Genomic DNA, 16,959 nt, shown 5'->3' with positions numbered 1-16,959 from the left:
TTTATCGTGCAATTTAGAAGATTACGTGTCACATGGTAAGAAGCATCAAATGAATCCTAGATCTAATTTGATTCCCAATATCTTAGTGCATTGATTAAAAAACACACCTAATCACACAGATCTCTTTTTCTGCCATACAGCTTTTCTTTGATGGCCATCTAGTATCTTTTAGAAGGCTCTCTTTTATTATTCCAAACTTTATTTGGGGACTCCATGAATCTACAATATTCATTAGTATAGTTTAGATGCCTTAGTAGGGGTACTAATACTTCTCTGTTGGTTTCTCCTGCAAAATGTTATACCTGATATTGAACAGGGGACTTGTATGTGAGTGATGGATTATTTATCAGTCCTAATAAAAGTGCCAATTTTTGGACTCTTAACTTCTTTGGATGTTTTATCTTATTGTTAGGTTCTTTCACTTACTTCACACCTTCCCTTTCCTCACATCCTAGAACACAACTTACTGAGGTTGGAAATGACTCAGTACTCAATTCTGTGTCTTGTACCCCAAGTGGAGAGTTTTCAGGGTGTCAGAAATTGGGAAGAGGAGAGTAAGACGCTGGTGGTGACAATGGTTCCCTGCCCAGTCCTGTGTCGTGATGCTGCACAGTGTTTGAAAGGCAGGTCATCTTTTCTAAGCTGTCGCCTGAGTACTAATGGTATCTTCCCAGAAGACTTGGGTTGTTTCCTGTAATCGGCCTACCTGGTTCTTTGTGCAAGTACTGCCTGTGTGCATGGGGACATTCCTGTATCTAATAATCAGCTAACAAAAGTCTACATGGTCCCTCTCTGGAAGCTTTTCTAAAATCTTTATTGCCTAAAAAGGTTATGTTTGTCCTAATCTGTTTATTAATTATTCCTTAGACATGATATTGAAACTGAACTTTGTGGAAATTCGGTCTCCGTAGTGTAATCTAGTGTATTACAGCCCAAATCCCCTGGAAAGCTAGGACCACAGGCCGCATCGCAAGGTCCAGTCTCCCTCCCATCACCCTGGCTCCCGCTGTGTGCAGGTGGCAGGGAGCCTCGGGAAGGGCTGGACTGTGGTAAGGGTTACTTTGGAAAGGATTCTTGGGTGACTGGAGAGCCTTAACCCAGGTAGTCACATATCCTTGTAGAAACTTTTTTAGAAGAGTGGCAGTCCAGTTGTCCCTACTTCTTTCAGAATGCCAGGTGTTACAGCAGACTTGCCAGCCAGCCCTTGTAAGGGCTACTGAAAAGACTCAAGAGACCAGGTTCTTATCCTGATTATGTCACTAGCAAGTTATATGATTTGTGGGGTAAATAAGTATCTTTCTGGGCCTGAATGAATGAACAGTCTCTAAATTCCCTGCCAATCCTACAACTCAATGATTTGCCTGAGAGTTTCTCTGGTGTGTAATTCTATAAATGCAGCTATGGCTGGGATTCCTCCTTTCACAGGTGGGTGAACATCCCACCACTCTGGACTGTATACCAACCTCTCCCTGGCCAGCTATCCGGTCGACGTCTGCTGTCAAAAAGCAGTAGAGGTTTTTTACAGGTGAAGCTTTGGAGCCAGACTCAGGCATCGATCCTGGTTCTTTCAACTCATGCCTTCCATTTATTTGCTTTCTGAATTGACTTCCTTGTTTGTAAACTGGCATAATAGTATCTAACTTGGAAGACTGAGCATTTAATATAATAATGCAAGTGTAACACACTTAGTGATGTGTCTGGAACATAATAAGTGCTCAATAAATGGAATTGATGGTAATTAACACCATGTTTGTTATGAAGGGGCTGGATAAGTGTTATGGCAAACTATTTCTGGGTTTGCTGAGACATCTTAGTGTGTGTGGTCAGACGAACCCAGCTTATTTTACAGGTCAGCTCCCAAGCTTTGGTTTTGTTGAGTGGAAAATACAGTCTGAGAGGGAGAGCTGACTGGCTTTAGCAGCAATTTTTTTTTAAAGCTGTGTGCGGGAAGAGGAAGGCAGATGGATTCCAGAGTCAGGAGGAAAGGGGATTTTGAAACAATAAACATGACCAAGGGGGGTGTGATTCAGTTTCTGTACAGAAAATAGCAACATACATCCTTTTCCTGTCTCCATGAATCTTAAATTTATTTATTTATAAAACTTAATATAAATAGCACTGTGGAGCAGTATCTCTTTTGGGAATTTATCAAACTGTGGAATTCTGCTCCATGGTGGGCATACGTATAAGGGCAGAGACCGTGTAAGGAAATCCTTCCACTTAGAACACATATTCTGAAGATACGAGGCAGATGATCATTGTAGGTAATGACTCAGCACCTGGGGTAGGAGACTATCATCTGTGCTCTTGATGTTCAAACCCAGATCTGGCCAATGACCCTGTGAAAAGTGGGACCGTTTTGCTGTTATCACAGACCTGCCCCCATCTGGTTGGCACTTTGCAGGGGTACAATATATACCTATGGTAAAGAAACAGCCCAGCCACAGCAGCTGACCTCCCCTACATCTGTTCCTAGGCTCCAATTCCACACTGCATGTGAATGCTCCTTCCATATTTTTGCTGCACAGAAGAGCTTCCATTAGTTTTGCTCATTAGCAGAAGGAATTTTTACAACAGTGATTTTAACCACTGAAGTTTGTCTTTAGAAAACTTCTCAGTATTATAAAATTAAAGGAAGCACAGTCAATGGCTGCAGTGAAGTACTCATGTAGAACAGAACAGCAGTTCAGTGTCGGAAGTTTACACTGCTATGGGATCAGCCTCATTTCCTTTCTCTTATACCTTACTTCCTTCCTCCCTTCCCCACTCCCCCCTCCATCATCATCATCTTTTTAATAAAACCATCTAAAGTTGTCAGAATCTCCGTCTACAGGAATGATGTCACATAGTGAAAACTGTTTTTCTTTGTTGACTCACTTTACATTCTGGGAACAACTGTTCTTGCTGGTTCTCTCCACTCTGAATTCTCATTCTCAATTTTGTATTCTGGGTGTGACCCTGAATGATATAGTCAACATTTACCTTTGCTTTAACCAACAACAAGGGCAATTATGGACTTCAATATGTTATTAGGGATTCGTGTCCTTCCTCACAACTTTTGAACTGTTTTCTCAGCATTATTTCACTTAGCTACAGGAGAGGAAACATAGTGATGAATAATGAAGTATGCATGAAAGGTAAAAAATTTTTAAGTTTTCTTAAGTGACTCTGAAATCACAATGTGTGAAAATACTTTTTTTTCATGATTCTAAGTCTCAAATTCATGAGTGCAGAGGAGAGGATTTCTTGCTCTATCATGTGGCAGGACAATGGTAAATGGGAGCTGGCCATACCTTATCCTCCCCTTGTGCCAAGAACGAAGCTTGGTTTAATGAAACACCTATTAAGGCCACATCTACTGGGCAGAAACTGCCAGATTCTACTCGACTCTAGAATGCCACTGCCACACAGTGTGGGAATAAGCCACGCATGCAGTGCTGCTCTTTGAGATGGTGGAGGGTGTTTCCATTTAGGGTGCCACGTAAAAACTCCATGACTTGTATTGTCAGACAATGCATATTTGCACATTACTCTAGTAATTGCCAGGAGAAAAGGATTTTGTTTTCTCTGAGGCCTTGGGTTAAGAAAGAATTTACTCATTCTAGGCAATTTACCATATTAAGAAAGTTGCCTAATTTTTTTCCATTTGGTTACTTCTGTTTGAAATATTTATCTGTGGTACAAGATGCCTTTAAGCCTTTCATTAAAGGATGACTTTGCTGACACATGATCAGCTGATTATGGGACAGGGATAGGCAATTGACCTCAGCCAATACAGATTCTTTGGTCTTTCCTGCTGTAGCTATTGGGAAAGACTGATTGTGCTGATGTTGCTAATCTGGTAGCGTGGGATTTAGGTTAATGGCAGGGTATTGCCACCTAAAGGAGCAATGCCCATTCAGAGAAAGGAGGGAGAGAGATGAAGCCCTGAGGACACTGGTGAAACTTCTGGATTCAGCCGTGCCTGAAACCTCAGATTTTTAGTTCCATAAGGCCATATCTTTTTTTGAAATTTTGCTGTAATTTGTAAGTTAGCTGAAGTTAAGGTCACTTGCTGCTATAGAGTTCTAATTATCAGTAGTGAGCCATCTATTTTGCAGAGATCCAGTCTCTTACGTTTTTAAGATTAACTAGAAGTATTGATGGACTCCAACTTTGCTTAGTATCTATGACGTTATTCTGAAAATGGTCTACTTTGTTTACTATTTCATACTATTTAGCTTATCCTATAGCCACTGACATCTATTGACAGAGGTGTTTACTGGGCAAGGTCAATCTTGGAAAGTCAACATGGGAGGAAAGGTAATTAGTAGGCAAACCTCAAGGTAAAAACTGAAGAAAACATCTTCCCTCTAAAAGTTCCACCATCTCCTAGTGTACACAGTCAGGTACCACTTGCCTTCTTTTTCCAAGGATGTTTTTTGGGGATTAGTGGGGCAATAAGTCCTCAGTCTGAAGTGTGAGAGATTCAAAGAGGAAGCTTCTTAGCCTCCACAAGGTGCTCCTGTTCAGTATCTGGGGTAGTATGTTGATTAAGAGATCTGGATTTATAAAGGTTATGTGGAAAAACAAGTAGCCCAGCAGTGTGATGAAAAATAGGGTGATGAAAAAGAAATTGAAAACTCCTGAAAAGAGAAAGCCAAGAAACTGTTAGCCAGATGTTAGAAAACCAGGAACAAAATAGTAAGTCGTACCTAAATGCACACCTGATTCCTTCTTGATATTCATATGTCTCCCACTAAATCTTGCCTCTGTTCCCAGCAACGCCTTGGAAATGTGGTCCTTACATTGTGCTGGCTTGCTAGTTACTGTCTACCATCACTGTGTTTTATTTTCTTTTAGTATTTATCATTATCTGAAATTATCTTGTGAAGTAATCACACCAATTTATACCCCACTAGCAGAGTATAAACTTCTATGGATCTACAGCCTCTCCAACACTTACCATCAGATTTTTAAAGTTTCACTAATGAAATGGGTGTGAAGTAATTTCTCATTACGGTCTAGATTTGTATTTCCCCGATGAACAGTGATGCTGAATGTCTTTGATTAGGTTTATTGTTCTCATATCTTCCTTTTGGCCATTTTTCTACTAGGCTGCTTGAGCTTTTCTTACTAAATGGTAAAAGTTCTTGATATGAATCCTTTTCCATGTGCACTTTGAAAAACTTCCCTCTACTTTCTGACTTTCACTTGCTCTAAGTGTTGAAGAGGAAAAGTTACTAATTTTTAATATAGTCTAGTTTATCGTCCTTTCCTTTAATTTGAATCAATCCTTTTCACGTAGTGTTAAAAATCCATGCCCTATACCAAGGCCTGAAAGATACCTCTATCTTCATTGAGAGTTTGTAGCATTTTGAAAATAGGGAAACAAATTCTTTGATACTCCTCTCATTATGAGATTTCCCTTCATTGGGATGTGGACTGGACTTAATGGCTCATTTCTAAAGAATACAATATTGTGGAAGGGACAGTGTATGACTTCCTAGACTAGGTACCAAAGAAAATGCAGGTTATTCCCTACTCTCAGGAGAAAACCAGCTGTCATATTAGGAGGATACATAGCTAGCCCTGTGGAGACATCCACATGATGAGGAACTGAGGCCTGTTGCCAAAATACAGCAAAAAATTCACTGTAGAAAAAGATCCTCTAGCCCCAGCCAAGCCTTCTAATTACTGTAACTTTGGACAACATCCTATCTATAGCCTCACGATAGAGCTTAAGCTAGAAGTACCCAGTTAAATGACTCAAAGATTCCTGACTCACAGAAACTATGGGATGATAAATGTTTATTATTTGAAACTAGTCAGTTACGGGGTAATTTCTTAAGTGGGAATAGATAACTCATATGGAATTTTAAAGAAATATATATATATATATACATATATATATATGTATATATATATATAGGCAACAACCACTAATGTTTGCTAAGATGATGCAACTCCCCATGGCTGGGAAGAAGCCACCATCTGGGGGAGGAGTTTGCAACAGCACCACTGTTGCCTGGAGACTCATGATGACACAGTGGTGCCTCTGTCCTACAGACACAATGTGTATGCTGAGAGGAGCAGCTGTGATTCCGGTGAGGTGGACGCTGACCAACTTGACAGCATCAGGGAAAGTGGAATCCAGAGCCAAGGTACTGGGTGTTTCTTTCTATTTTGGTGTCAGTACTGAACACTTACATGAACAACATTGTGGTTCCTAGACTACCACCACTGTCAAGTCCCCACCACGTAGGCCATAAGAGTTGTGTTCTGTGAGCCCAGGAATATGCTGTAGAAGTGCTGCTGTTAATCGCTGTGTTATACTGCCTTCCCCATGCACAATGACGGCCCACACTATATGTGCAACTCGTAATGCCCCATTTTCCCTCTCTTCCCTCCCTTCTAACCCATCCTCCACAGTCCCATTCCCTTTGGTAACCGTGAGTCCATTCCTGGATTCCCTGAGGCTGCTACTGTCTTGTTCCGTCACGGCTATTCCTTTTTCTGATACTCCACAGGAGAGTGAAATCAGTTGACACTTGTCTTTCTCTGCCTGGCTTATTTCACTGAGCATGATACCCTCTACCTCCCTCCATGTTGCTGCACATGGTAGGATTGGATTCTTAATATGGCAGAATAATAATCCACTGTTCATCCTCTGATGGACACTTACCTTGGCTATTGTGGATAGTGCTGTGATAATCATAGGGGTGTACAGGTCTTTCTTAAACTGGGGTGCTGTATTCTAGTGTTTATTTCTGTATGTGTGGATGTATGGGTGTATTAGTTAGTTGGTTACTCACTTATTTATTTGTTATTTATTTATTTATCTATCATTACTCTACAAATACATGAGTCACATGTAGGTTACTAAACTGTCCCCGTCAACGAGATGCCACCAGATACCTCATTGCAGTCACTGTACATGAGCATAGTAAGATGCTGTAGAATCCCTAGTTGTCTTCTCTGTGTTGTACAGCCCTCCCCGTACCCCGCTTCCACTTTATACATGCCAAAGGTAATGGGCACATTCTCCCCCGCTCCCCCTGACTTACCCCTCCGTTCCCACCTGTCCACCTCCATCCCATTTCCATTTGGTGACTGTTAGTCCACTCTTGGTTTCTCTGAATGTGTTGCTGTTTTTATTCTTCGGATGTCTCTTGGTTCTCCTCCTGCACAGGCAAGTGAAACCATTTGATGTTTGTTTTTCTCCTCCTGCCTGCCTTATTTCACTGAGTATAATGAACTTTCACTCCATCCATGTTTTTGCAAATGGTGGGATTTGTTTTCATGTGGCTGAATAATATTCCATTTTTATCTACTGATGAACACTGAGCTTCGATATTGTGAATAGTGCTGTGGTAAAGACAGGGGTGTACGTGTCGCTTTTAAACTGGGGATGGCATTCTCTCATTCATTTCTTCACCTATTTATTCATTTATTTATTTATCATTGATCTACATTTATGTGGGTAACATCATCTTGAGGACACTCCCCCGATCACCAAGGTAGCAAAGGTTTAGGGACTAGGAAGGCTGGTTGAGAAGGAAGAGAGCAGGCTGGTAAAGGGAGCATTAGGATTAGCTCACATAATGTAGGGGGAAATTCTATGGGGAAGGCAGTATAGTTCAGAGAATTCAAGCAGTGATTCTGTAGCATGTTACTCTGCTGGTAAACAGTGAGTGTAATGGGGTCTGCGGGGGCGACTGGATGATCTGGGCAGTCCAGTATCCTTAATGTTCCTTATATAATTGTAGATTGGTTATTGAGAATCGTGCGGCCATACATTTAGGGGTGCAGATGTCTTTCTTGAACTGGGCTGCTGCATTCTTTATGTATGTACGTTTCAATATATGTATGTATGTATGTATTCATCCTTCCATGCATCCATTCATTCATGCATTCTTTTATCTGTCTACCTATCTATCTGTGTATCTTTGTGTCATTAATACACAATTAGATGAGTAACATGATGTTTACTAGACTCCTCCCATCACGCACGTGCCCCGAGATACCCCATTGCAGTCACAGTCCATGAGCATAGTAAGATATTGTAGGAGCCCTACTTGTCTTTTCTGGGTTTTGCAGCCCTGCCTGTGACCCCCGCTCCCACATTATATATTCTTATTCTAATGTGTCCTTACTTCCCCCCTCCCTAATCCCTCCATGCCCACCCATTCACCTCAGTCTCTTTCCCTCTGTTAACTTTTAGTCCATTCATGGGTTTTCTGAGACTGCTGCTGTTGTGTTCTTCAGTTTTTTGTTTGTTCTGAGACTGTAATGATGAGTGATATCATTATACATATATATATATATATATGTAGGTAAGTAACTCTAATGTTTGGTAAGATGATGCAGCTCTCCACGGCTGGGCAGTGCCCCTCCACGTGGGTGAAGTTTGTAAGCGCAGCACTGTTGCCTGGAGATTCCACAATGTCACAGTGGTGCCTCTGTCCTAGAGACATAATGTGTATGCTGAGAGGAGCAGGTGTGATTCCGGTGAGGTGGACACTGACCAACTTGACAGCATCAGGGTAAATGGAATCCAGAGCCAAGGTACTGTGTGTTCCTTTTAATTTTGTTGACACTACTTCACAGTTACATGAACAACATTATGGTTCCTAGACTACCCCCACTGTCAAGTCCCCACCACGTAGCCCGTAAGAGTGGCTGTCCTACAGCCCAGGAATATGCCGTAGAAGTGCTGCTGATAATCGCTATGTTATACGGACTTACCCTAAGCACGCCGCCGGGCCGCAGCCTGTGTGCCACTCGTACTGCCCCATTTTCCCTCTCTCCCCTCCCTCCTAACCCGTCCTCCTCAGTCCCATTCCCTTTGGTAACCGTGAGTCCATTCTTGGGTTCGCTGCAGGTGCTACTGTCCTGTTCTATCACTCCCTTTCTTATTTCCGGTAGTCCCCAGGTGAGCGAAATCAGTTGACACTTGTCTTTCTCTTCGTGGCTTATTTCGCTGAGCATGATACCCGCTACCACCCTCCATGTTGTTGCACATGGTAGGATTGGTTTCTTCATATGGCAGAATAATATTCCACTGTTCATCCTCTGATAGACACTTACCTTTGTAGTTATGGATAGTGCTTGATAATCATACGGGTTCAGAGGTCTTTTTTAAACTGGGCTGCTGTATTCTAGTGGTTATTTTTGTATGTATGGATGTGTGAATGTATTTAGTTAGTCAATTACTCACTTAGATATCTGTTATTTATTTATTTATTTATCATTAGTCTACATCGACGTGAGTCACATGTGGTTGACTAAACTGCCCCCCACAACGAAATGCCCCCAGATACCTCATTGCAGTCACGGTCCATGAGCATAGTAAGATGCTGTAGAATCCCTTGTTGTCTTCTCTGCATTGTACGTCCCTCCCCATGCCCCCCTTCCACTTTATGCATGCCAAAGGTAATGTGCACATTGTCCCCCGCTCCCCCTGACTTACTGCTCCTTTCCCACCTGTGCACCTCCATCCCTTTCCCTTTGGTAACTGTTAGTGCACTCTTCTGGTGCCGTTTTTCTTCTTCGGAGGTCTCTTGGTTCTCCTGCACAGGCGAGTGAAATCACTTGATATTTGTGTTTCTCCACCTGCCTGCCTTATTGCACTGAGTATGATGCACTCTCACACCATCCATGTTTCTGCCAATGGTAGGATTTGTTTTCATATGATGGAATAATATTCCAATGTTCATCTACTGGTGGACACTGAGCTTGGCTATTGAGAATAGTGCTGTGGTAATCATAGGGATGCACGTGTCGCTTTTAAACTGGCGGCGGCGGCATTCTCTCATTCATTCATTCATTCATTCATCTATTTATTCTTTTATTTATTTGTCATCAATCTACAATTATGTGGATAACATCATGTTGAGTACACTCCCCCCATCACCAACGTAGCAAAGGTTAAGGGACTAGGGAGGCTGGTTGTGAAGGACGGGAGCAGGCTGCTAAGGGGGCATTACGATGAGCTCACATAATGTGGGGGGGAATTCTATGGGGAAGGCAGTATAGTTCAGAGAATTCAAGCAGTGATTCTGTAGCATGTTACTCTGCTGGTGAACAGTGAGTGTAATGGGGTCTGCGGGGGCGACTGGATGATCTGGGCAGTCCAGTATCCTTAATGTTCCTTATATAATTGTAGATTGGTTATTGAGAATCGTGCTGCCATACATTTAGGGGTGCAGATGTCTTTCTTGAACTGGGCTGCTGCATTCTTTATGTATGTATGTTTGAATGTATGTATGTATGTATGTATTCATCCTTCCATGCATCCATTCATTCATGCATTCTTTTATCTGTCTACCTATCTCTCTGTGTATCTTTGTGTCATTAATACACAATTAGATGAGTAACATGATGTTTACTAGACTCCTCCCATCACGCACGTGCCCCGAGATAGCCCATTGCAGTCACAGTCCATGAGCATAGTAAGATAGTGTTGAAGACCTACTTGTCTTTTCTGGGTTTTGCAGCCCTGCCTGTGACCCCCGCTCCCACATTATATATTCTTATTCTAATGTGTCCTTACTTCCCCCCTCCCTAATCCCTCCATGCCCACCCATTCACCTCAGTCTCTTTCCCTCTGTTAACTTTTAGTCCATTCATGGGTTTTCTGAGACTGCTGCTGTTTTGTTCTTCAGTTTTTTGTTTGTGCTGAGACTGTAATGATGAGTGATATCATTATACATATATATATATATATATATATATATATATATATATACATATGTAGGTAAGTAACTCTAATGTTTGGTAAGATGATGCAGCTCTCCACGGCTGGGCAGTGCCCCTCCCCGTGGGTGAAGTTTGTGAGCGCATCACTGTTGCCTGGAGATTCCACGATGTCACAGTGGTGCCTCTGTCCTAGAGACATAATGTGTATGCTGAGAGGAGCAGGTGTGATTCCGGTGAGGTGGACACTGACCAACTTGACAGCATCAGGGTAAATGGAATCCAGAGCCAAGGTACTGTGTGTTCCTTTTAATTTTGTTGACACTACTTCACAGTTACATGAACAACATTATGGTTCCTAGACTACCCCCACTGTCAAGTCCCCACCACGTAGCCCGTAAGAGTGGCTGTCCAACAGCCCAGGAATATGCCGTAGAAGTGCTGCTGATCATCGCTACGTTATACGGACTTACCTAAGCACGCCGCCGGGCCGCAGCCTGTGTGCCACTCGTACTGCCCCATTTTCCCTCTCTCCCCTCCCTCCTAACCCGTCCTCCTCAGTCCCATTCCCTTTGGTAACCGTGAGTCCATTCTTGGGTTCGCTGCGGGTGCTACTGTCCTGTTCTATCACTCCCTTTCTTCTTTCCGGTAGTCCCCAGGTGAGCGAAATCAGTTGACACTTGTCTTTCTCTGCGTGGCTTATTTCGCTGAGCATGATACCCGCTACCTCCCTCCATGTTGTTGCACATGGTAGGATTGGTTTCTTCATATGGCAGAATAATATTCCACTGTTCATCCTCTGATAGACACTTACCTTTGTAGTTATGGATAGTGCTTGATAATCATACGGGTTCAGAGGTCTTTTTTAAACTGGGCTGCTGTATTCTAGTGGTTATTTTTGTATGTATGGATGTGTGAATGTATTTAGTTAGTCAATTACTCACTTAGATATCTGTTATTTATTTATTTATTTATCATTAGTCTACATCGACGTGAGTCACATGTGGTTGACTAAACTGCCCCCCACAACGAAATGCCCCCAGATACCTCATTGCAGTCACGGTCCATGAGCATAGTAAGATGCTGTAGAATCCCTTGTTGTCTTCTCTGCATTGTACGTCCCTCCCCATGCCCCCCTTCCACTTTATGCATGCCAAAGGTAATGTGCACATTGTCCCCCGCTCCCCCTGACTTACTGCTCCTTTCCCACCTGTGCACCTCCATCCCTTTCCCTTTGGTAACTGTTAGTGCACTCTTCTGGTGCCGTTTTTCTTCTTCGGAGGTCTCTTGGTTCTCCTGCACAGGCGAGTGAAATCACTTGATATTTGTGTTTCTCCACCTGCCTGCCTTATTGCACTGAGTATGATGCACTCTCACACCATCCATGTTTCTGCCAATGGTAGGATTTGTTTTCATATGATGGAATAATATTCCAATGTTCATCTACTGGTGGACACTGAGCTTGGCTATTGAGAATAGTGCTGTGGTAATCATAGGGATGCACGTGTCGCTTTTAAACTGGCGGCGGCGGCATTCTCTCATTCATTCATTCATTCATTCATCTATTTATTCTTTTATTTATTTGTCATCAATCTACAATTATGTGGATAACATCATGTTGAGTACACTCCCCCCATCACCAACGTAGCAAAGGTTAAGGGACTAGGGAGGCTGGTTGTGAAGGACGGGAGCAGGCTGCTAAGGGGGCATTACGATGAGCTCACATAATGTGGGGGGGAATTCTATGGGGAAGGCAGTATAGTTCAGAGAATTCAAGCAGTGATTCTGTAGCATGTTACTCTGCTGGTGAACAGTGAGTGTAATGGGGTCTGCGGGGGCGACTGGATGATCTGGGCAGTCCAGTATCCTTAATGTTCCTTATATAATTGTAGATTGGTTATTGAGAATCGTGCTGCCATACATTTAGGGGTGCAGATGTCTTTCTTGAACTGGGCTGCTGCATTCTTTATGTATGTATGTTTGAATGTATGTATGTATGTATGTATTCATCCTTCCATGCATCCATTCATTCATGCATTCTTTTATCTGTCTACCTATCTCTCTGTGTATCTTTGTGTCATTAATACACAATTAGATGAGTAACATGATGTTTACTAGACTCCTCCCATCACGCACGTGCCCCGAGATACCCCATTGCAGTCACAGTCCATGAGCATAGTAAGATACTGTAGAAGCCCTACTTGTCTTTTCTGGGTTTTGCAGCCCTGCCTGTGACCCCCGCTCCCACATTATATATTCTTATTCTAATGTGTCCTTACTTCCCCCCTCCCTAATCCCTCCATGCCCACCCAATCACCTCAGTCTCTTTCCCTCTGTTAGCTTTTAGTCCATTCATGGGTTTTCTGAGACTGCTGCGGTTTTGTTCTTCAGTTTTTTGTTTGTGCTGAGACTGTAATGATGAGTGATATCATTATACATATATATATATATATATATATATATATATATACATATGTAGGTAAGTAACTCTAATGTTTGGTAAGATGATGCAGCTCTCCACGGCTGGGCAGTGCCCCTCCCCGTGGGTGAAGTTTGTGAGCGCATCACTGTTGCCTGGAGATTCCACGATGTCACAGTGGTGCCTCTGTCCTAGAGACATAATGTGTATGCTGAGAGGAGCAGGTGTGATTCCGGTGAGGTGGACACTGACCAACTTGACAGCATCAGGGTAAATGGAATCCAGAGCCAAGGTACTGTGTGTTCCTTTTAATTTTGTTGACACTACTTCACAGTTACATGAACAACATTATGGTTCCTAGACTACCCCCACTGTCAAGTCCCCACCACGTAGCCCGTAAGAGTGGCTGTCCAACAGCCCAGGAATATGCCGTAGAAGTGCTGCTGATCATCGCTATGTTATACGGACTTACCCTAAGCACGCCGCCGGGCCGCAGCCTGTGTGCCACTCGTACTGCCCCATTTTCCCTCTCTCCCCTCCCTCCTAACCCGTCCTCCTCAGTCCCATTCCCTTTGGTAACCGTGAGTCCATTCTTGGGTTCGCTGCGGGTGCTACTGTCCTGTTCTATCACTCCCTTTCTTCTTTCCGGTAGTCCCCAGGTGAGCGAAATCAGTTGACACTTGTCTTTCTCTGCGTGGCTTATTTCGCTGAGCATGATACCCGCTACCTCCCTCCATGTTGTTGCACATGGTAGGATTGGTTTCTTCATATGGCAGAATAATATTCCACTGTTCATCCTCTGATAGACACTTACCTTTGCAGTTATGGATAGTGCTTGATAATCATACGGGTTCAGAGGTCTTTTTTAAACTGGGCTGCTGTATTCTAGTGGTTATTTTTGTATGTATGGATGTGTGAATGTATTTAGTTAGTCAATTACTCACTTAGATATCTGTTATTTATTTATTTATTTATCATTAGTCTACATCGACGTGAGTCACATGTGGTTGACTAAACTGCCCCCCACAACGAAATGCCCCCAGATACCTCATTGCAGTCACGGTCCATGAGCATAGTAAGATGCTGTAGAATCCCTTGTTGTCTTCTCTGCATTGTACGTCCCTCCCCATGCCCCCCTTCCACTTTATGCATGCCAAAGGTAATGTGCACATTGTCCCCCGCTCCCCCTGACTTACTGCTCCGTTCCCACCTGTGCACCTCCATCCCTTTCCCTTTGGTAACTGTTAGTGCACTCTTCTGGTGCCGTTTTTCTTCTTCGGAGGTCTCTTGGTTCTCCTGCACAGGCGAGTGAAATCACTTGATATTTGTGTTTCTCCACCTGCCTGCCTTATTGCACTGAGTATGATGCACTCTCACACCATCCATGTTTCTGCCAATGGTAGGATTTGTTTTCATATGACGGAATAATATTCCAATGTTCATCTACTGGTGGACACTGAGCTTGGCTATTGAGAATAGTGCTGTGGTAATCATAGGGATGCACGTGTCGCTTTTAAACTGACGGCGGCATTCTCTCATTCATTCATTCATTCATTCATCTATTTATTCTTTTATTTATTTGTCATCAATCTACAATTATGTGGATAACATCATGTTGAGTACACTCCCCCCATCACCAACGTAGCAAAGGTTAAGGGACTAGGGAGGCTGGTTGTGAAGGACGGGAGCAGGCTGCTAAGGGGGCATTACGATGAGCTCACATAATGTGGGGGGGAATTCTATGGGGAAGGCAGTATAGTTCAGAGAATTCAAGCAGTGATTCTGTAGCATGTTACTCTGCTGGTGAACAGTGAGTGTAATGGGGTCTGCGGGGGCGACTGGATGATCTGGGCAGTCCAGTATCCTTAATGTTCCTTATATAATTGTAGATTGGTTATTGAGAATCGTGCTGCCATACATTTAGGGGTGCAGATGTCTTTCTTGAACTGGGCTGCTGCATTCTTTATGTATGTATGTTTGAATGTATGTATGTATGTATGTATTCATCCTTCCATGCATCCATTCATTCATGCATTCTTTTATCTGTCTACCTATCTCTCTGTGTATCTTTGTGTCATTAATACACAATTAGATGAGTAACATGATGTTTACTAGACTCCTCCCATCACGCACGTGCCCCGAGATACCCCATTGCAGTCACAGTCCATGAGCATAGTAAGATACTGTAGAAGCCCTACTTGTCTTTTCTGGGTTTTGCAGCCCTGCCTGTGACCCCCGCTCCCACATTATATATTCTTATTCTAATGTGTCCTTACTTCCCCCCTCCCTAATCCCTCCATGCCCACCCATTCACCTCAGTCTCTTTCCCTCTGTTAACTTTTAGTCCATTCATGGGTTTTCTGAGACTGCTGCGGTTTTGTTCTTCAGTTTTTTGTTTGTGCTGAGACTGTAATGATGAGTGATATCATTATACATATATATATATATATATATATATATATACATATGTAGGTAAGTAACTCTAATGTTTGGTAAGATGATGCAGCTCTCCACGGCTGGGCAGTGCCCCTCCCCGTGGGTGAAGTTTGTGAGCGCATCACTGTTGCCTGGAGATTCCACGATGTCACAGTGGTGCCTCTGTCCTAGAGACATAATGTGTATGCTGAGAGGAGCAGGTGTGATTCCGGTGAGGTGGACACTGACCAACTTGACAGCATCAGGGTAAATGGAATCCAGAGCCAAGGTACTGTGTGTTCCTTTTAATTTTGTTGACACTACTTCACAGTTACATGAACAACATTATGGTTCCTAGACTACCCCCACTGTCAAGTCCCCACCACGTAGCCCGTAAGAGTGGCTGTCCAACAGCCCAGGAATATGCCGTAGAAGTGCTGCTGATCATCGCTATGTTATACGGACTTACCTAAGCACGCCGCCGGGCCGCAGCCTGTGTGCCACTCGTACTGCCCCATTTTCCCTCTCTCCCCTCCCTCCTAACCCGTCCTCCTCAGTCCCATTCCCTTTGGTAACCGTGAGTCCATTCTTGGGTTCGCTGCGGGTGCTACTGTCCTGTTCTATCACTCCCTTTCTTCTTTCCGGTAGTCCCCAAGTGAGCGAAATCAGTTGACACTTGTCTTTCTCTGCGTGGCTTATTTCGCTGAGCATGATACCCGCTACCTCCCTCCATGTTGTTGCACATGGTAGGATTGGTTTCTTCATATGGCAGAATAATATTCCACTGTTCATCCTCTGATAGACACTTACCTTTGCAGTTATGGATAGTGCTTGATAATCATACGGGTTCAGAGGCCTTTTTTAAACTGGGCTGCTGTATTCTAGTGGTTATTTTTGTATGTATGGATGTGTGAATGTATTTAGTTAGTCAATTACTCACTTAGATATCTGTTATTTATTTATTTATTTATCATTAGTCTACATCGACGTGAGTCACATGTGGTTGACTAAACTGCCCCCCACAACGAAATGCCCCCAGATACCTCATTGCAGTCACGGTCCATGAGCATAGTAAGATGCTGTAGAATCCCTTGTTGTCTTCTCTGCGTTGTACGTCCCTCCCCATGCCCCCCTTCCACTTTATGCATGCCAAAGGTAATGTGCACAATGTCCCCCGCTCCCCCTGACTTACTGCTCCGTTCCCACCTGTGCACCTCCATCCCTTTCCCTTTGGTAACTGTTAGTGCACTCTTCTGGTGCCGTTTTTCTTCTTCGGAGGTCTCTTGGTTCTCCTGCACAGGCGAGTGAAATCATTTGATATTTGTGTTTCTCCACCTGCCTGCCTTATTGCACTGAGTATGATGCACTCTCACACCATCCATGTTTCTGCCAATGGTAGGATTTGTTTTCATATGACGGAATAATATTCCAATGTTCATCTACTGGTG

This window comes from Manis pentadactyla, chromosome 6 (genome assembly GCF_030020395.1).
Source record: "Manis pentadactyla isolate mManPen7 chromosome 6, mManPen7.hap1, whole genome shotgun sequence".
Taxonomy (NCBI): domain Eukaryota; kingdom Metazoa; phylum Chordata; class Mammalia; order Pholidota; family Manidae; genus Manis; species Manis pentadactyla.
This window is presented reverse-complemented; position numbering follows the sequence as displayed.